This window comes from Theobroma cacao, chromosome 2, assembly GCF_000208745.1.
Source record: "Theobroma cacao cultivar B97-61/B2 chromosome 2, Criollo_cocoa_genome_V2, whole genome shotgun sequence".
In the NCBI taxonomy this organism is placed as follows: domain Eukaryota; kingdom Viridiplantae; phylum Streptophyta; class Magnoliopsida; order Malvales; family Malvaceae; genus Theobroma; species Theobroma cacao.
The window spans coordinates 24910215-24915999 of record NC_030851.1 but is presented as its reverse complement, the minus strand read 5'-3'; the positions used below and the strand labels follow the sequence as shown (position 1 = coordinate 24915999).

Here is a 5785-nt window from a genome sequence, read left to right as displayed (position 1 = left end):
TTTAGGTTATTTGATTATGAAATCATGGTTTTTGATATGGAAATTAATGAATTATGGAAAGAAAATCAAGTAGGAAAAATTGTGACAATGATGCACCATTTTGGCCGAATTTTTCCAAGAAGGAATATGAATGTGGCTTTGCTGATTTTTGGGTTATTTGGCTGGACATTAGTGATTTGAAGCATTAGAAAAAGAAATGGGATCAATTGGAGCTAAATTGGATGCGTATTTCAATTTATCGGGTAAAAGACCGAAATAGGTCAATACGGTGTTTAGGCAAAATTTAGACCTTTTGCATTTCATACCATGCATTAGTGATCTAAATTAGTTATTTCAATTTAAGGGCAACGTAGTAAATTCCTTGATTTTATACTGTGTCAAGGTGGTGTGCCCTTCGACAAAGGCAAGGAAATTACGCTTGGGGATCATTAAGCTGAGTACACCCGAAATCTGAACTTTTGAAACCTGTGAGTAAACCTATTATCGTCTGAATTATCTAGAGTAGTTTTTATTCAATTTTGTGATTTGTGAAAATTATTTTAAATGATGAATTTCTTGTTTTATGAGAAAAATATGAATTTATAAAATAAATGGAATTATAAAATAAATTGAAATTTTTATAAATTGATTTGAAAATAGAATGTTGGATTTGAAAATTTGAGTAATTGGAGACCATGTGATTTATTGTAAATTATGATTTGAATTAAATGGCTTGTGATAAATTGGCATGATTGGTTGAATTTATACTTGTGTTAAAAAATATGAACTGTCTGTTTTGCCTTGATAAATTGGTTAGTAATGTAATTGCCATGCTATGCCATTGAAATTTGATCAATTGGTGGATTAAAGATTAGCTACTGCAGTGGCGGGATTTTGTGGACCAACCTATAAGAGGGGCACGATAAACTCCTTTATATTCTCACCTCGATCGTAGTGGCGCGTAGGGTATCTCTTGAGGTGGGCTTTTTGAGTGCACTTCACGTTAACCACCACGTGAAGTGAGGCTCAGTCAACGCCAAGGAACGACTACTTTTTTTTTAAAATAAAAACAAGTTTTATGATTATATAAAATTTTTCACAGCCTTGGCGGACTCGATTGGATACCCCTGGTCTAGGTGTCCCCGAGTACAGGATTTGGCATGAGCCAAGTTTTGAGAAATTCACGAGCCATATTGATTATTTGGTTGAAATGAATATTCGTGTTGTGAGAAATTTGCTGAAATGAATTATTTTTAATTGTCTCCCTTTACTCGCCTTTAGATTATTTAGATGGTGTTTGTTTACTCACTGAGATTTTATAATCTCACCTTTTTTTTTGTCCCATCATTTCAGGTCGGGTTAGCCTGTAGATAGCAGACATCGTCGAGAACTATAGTTGGCCATACTACTTCAAAAACTATAGGTTTACTATCTTTACTACTTTTGTTCATTTGTGGGCCCACGTAGCACTGTAAATTAAATTTCATACTTTGGTTTTCCGTATTATAGTTTGTATAAATATATTTAACTTTTACGCTACTAAAAAATCATTTTCAGAATACTCTATAAATATTAATTTGTAAGAAAATAGAATATTTTGTCGAATATTTTTATTTTATTTAAATGGTTATAATTCCATTTTAAATCACGTTTTAGACATTCAAATTTAATTTTGATTTCGAAATATGCATTTCTTGCTTAAGTACTGCATTTTGGTCGAATTTGAAATTTTTGACGAAAAATGACCAAAATGCCATTGTGAAGTGAAATTTATTTTTCCACTGTTTTAAATCGAAAAAAGGCTTAAAAGCCTCTAAAATACAACATTTGCCAACGATTAACCATAAGGGAGATAAGAAACTGATATGAAAGCCTTGTGAGGTCTCGATATGGTATTCGGGGGATGAGTGCCTATCGGGACATCGCGGCGGTTGTTATGGACTCAAGGATGGTTTCGGGTCGTGACAATTCTTGTGGTATCAAAGCAAAGGGAAAGATAACCCTATTCTTGGGAACTCTTGCATATGATCTATGGCGAAGTATGACTCTCCACCCAGGAGCTTGGAAGAGGAAGGAAGGGACTGCCCCGAGAGGGTGAAGTGCACCTCTTGCCGAGTGCTCTGATAGGTTCCTTTGGATGCCATTATACCCTTAAGGGTGGAGTCGAATTCTTGTGGTGTCAGAGCATGATTTTAAAGCTTTCGATTTTAAAATTATTTTAAAGGTTTACAGTGTTAGCGTGGCCCCGAGTTAAATTAGGTCGATTAGAATGCATAGGTCTGCATATAGAGTTTGAGGTTGCTTAGACTTGTTTTGTTTTCTTTTAAAGAACATTATGCTTCCTCGACGTGGATGTCCACACCTTACTAGATCAGCTAGGCGGGGCAGAGGTCGTCCTCGATAGAATCGACCAGATCCTATGGAAGAGAAATCGACTGCGTCCACTATTAGAGCAGCACCTACTGCTGAGCAGCCCAAAAGTCCTCCACATTCTCCACCACCTACTAGCATTCCTTCCATGCCTCCTGAGGTAGCACAAGCATTGGTAGCTTTCTTTATAGCTATGGCTGGTCAAGCTCAGGCTGGTCAAGTTCCACCTATAGTGCCTCAAGATACTCCTATAGTACCATCGATGCCAGATATTTCTATTTCTAAGAAATTGAAGGAAGCTAGGCAGCTAGGTTACGTTTCTTTTACGGGCGAGTTGGATCCTACCATAGCCAAAGATTGGATTAACCAAGTTTCGAAAACTCTCTCTGACATGAGATTAGAGGATGACATGAAGTTAATGGTGGCTATGCGATTATTGGAGAAGAGGGCCCGTACCTGGTGGAACTCGGTAAAATCTCGAACTACTACTCCACTGACCTGGTTAGACTTTTTGAGGGAATTTGATGGTCAATATTATACTCACTTCCATCAAAAAGAAAAGAGGAGAGAATTTTTAGATTTGAAGCAGGGGAATCTAACAGTAGAGGAGTATGAAGCTCGTTTTAACAAGCTGATGTTATACTTGCCTGATTTGGTGAAATCGGAACAAGACCAGGCTAGTTATTTTGAGGAGGGGCTCCGTAATGAGATAAGAGAACGAATGGCAGTGATAGGTAGGAAACCACATAAGGAAGTGGTACAGATGGCTCTAAGGGCCGAGAAGCTCGCAAATGAAAATAGGAGAATGCGAGCTGAAATTGTGAAGAGAAGGAATCCGAGTGGATCTTCTAGTCAGCAGCCAAAAAGGGGCAAAGACTCAATGGCTTCAGGAAGTACTACTTCTGCCTCAATAACATCTTCCCCACCTTTAGTTTTACAGACACAGTAGAGGCCTTCGAGATTTAGTAGGTCTGAGATGACTACTTCTGATAAGAGTTTCGGAGGTTCTGCCAAATGCAGACATTGTGGGAAATATCACGTCGGACTATGTAGGAAGCTTGTAAGATGCTTTCATTGTGATCAGCTAGGTCACTATAGGAGTGATTGCCCACAGTTAGGACGAGCCACTGTAGCTGTTCCATCTCCATCAGCCCGTACGAATATACAGAGGAAAGATTCCACTGAAGTACAATTAAGACAGGAAGTGACTATACAGTCTGATGTGGAGAGTAACACCCTGGCATATCCACCTCCTAGACCACAGACTCGTACTTCGACAAGGGTTTTTGCTGTAGCGAAAGACGAAGCACGAGTCCAACCTAGAGAGAATTAGTGAAAAGTTAGACATAGGTATAAGATAATAATAAGAGATGTAAATATTAAGTGATGAGAATGTAAATAAAGGTTTCAAGAATAATATAGTAAATGAGTTTATAGGGAATATTGTAATGAAACTTTCTTAATATACATATTGTGGAAAACGGAGTTCGAAAATGTTAAGGATGTGCATGAATCATGCCTCTACATTATATAAAGGATAATCAAGGAAAAAGAATGACTCTTAGGAATTGTGGTATTGTATGAGATGCAATGATCAAGTTGAGATAAATCTTTAAGGCATCAATAGGATTATAAAGCATGCATGCATAATAGATTATAATTCACTGGAGATGACATTGTGATGAATAATATATAGTACAAGGAAACTTAAGGATATGGTTGGAAAAGATATGAATGATATGAAGTTGTACGGAAGTATAATAAAGAAGGTTGACATGCGCTATAAGAATTATTATATTGAAACCAGGATTGGGATACGGATGAATAAAAAGGGAATGTAGTCCAAGGCATGTGAACACATGGATTCCTATATATAAAGAGAGATGTTGACATTTGAAAATGCATGTGTATATGTATATATGAAATTGATAATTTTACTAACTAAAGTGAAGAATGGTTATCAGTAATTGAGAGATTTTGAAATAGTGTCCAGAGAGGTCAGTGAGCTAAAGTGTTAACGAACATGTAATGAACGATTAAAGTTATGAATGACTTTGAAGGTAAACCTTGGATTGTTTAAGTTCTTAATGGAACTCTATTAAAGGAAGTGTATAGACCAGTATAAGATGGATGAATCAAGGTTGAGAAATTTGGTACGGAGCGAATTAATAAAATGATGATTAGGTATACATAAGTAAGTATGATATGTGATTGAAATCAGTATAATTGAGGTGAAGTTATGGTTCAAATTTAATAATGGTGATAAAGGCATGCTTAGTGTCTCGATATAAGAGATCATGGTTGTGAAAAGTATTACTGATCCGGTTCCAAAGGATGATAATTGCCATAAATAAAGCATTTAATTGAACTGAAGGTGAACGAGGTAAATAAATTGAATGTCCCTATAGAAGGAACAAGGAGTAGGATCATAGAAGGAGATTGATAACGCAACATCGACGGGAATTCGAGGACGAATTCTATTTAAGTGGGGGAGATTGAAATACCCCATACTTTGATATGGTGATAAATAAAGTTGATCGAATGCAAATTGAGGTCAATTAAAATGTTTAAAAGTGATAAAAGACGAAAGGAGTAGTTTAGGATAAAATATTTCGCAAGTGAGAAAATAATAATAAAATAATAATAATTTTATCGGAGGAGAATTTGTGAGATAAAAGGCGATTTGGAAGTCAAGTGAGGCATAATAAGGTATTTTGGGTACCAAGGAGACAAGATAAAATTTTTAGAATAAAATAATATTTTATTAATAAAATAATATTAAAATATTAATATTTAGCCGGATGTCGAAGTCAATCAAGAAGGAGGATCATATGGTTGATCCAAGTGGGGGAGAAGATGACAAGCCCGACTCTATAAAAATATTTGTCATGACATACATGTGATGGATAGCATGTTTGCATGCTAGGAGAGTCCCGAAAAATTTACAAAAGTCGGTATTGTACCTAGAGGTACAATAAAGTTGATTTAAGCCTCGAACTAGATCAAATAGAGAATTTACGATGAAATTAAGAATTTTAAAGTCCCAGAATGGTTTAATATGGTGATTCGGAGTTCGAGGATCAATTTGGAGTCAAACCGAAATTTTCGCTATCTAGGGGTAAAATGGTCATTTGCCACCTGGGGACAAAATGAGAATTTTAGAAAAGATTTTTTTGGCCCCATTTGACTTATTGGAGTATAATTTGACTTATTGGAGTAAGATTTGAGGTTTAGAAGTGAAAAATTTTAATTTCGGTATAATTTGGAGTAAAAGGGTAAAATGGTAATTTTGCCACCCCAAGGGCAAAATTGTAATTTTCCACCACCAGGATATTTTTTCCAGCACATGGTCTTCCTTTGTCTTCATCTTTGACCCTTGACTAAACATGTGGTGGAGATAAAATGTTTAAATTTTTAAAATTTTAAAAACGGACCA

At 35.9% G+C, this 5785-nt stretch overlaps 1 long non-coding RNA gene across 1 annotated transcript; it reads left to right on the top strand.

The window, feature by feature from the left end:
* LOC108660597 lies at nucleotides 278-1476 on the top strand. The gene is made up of 2 exons (XR_001926389.1): nucleotides 278-467; nucleotides 1333-1476. It is a non-coding gene; the product is annotated as an uncharacterized LOC108660597 (long non-coding RNA).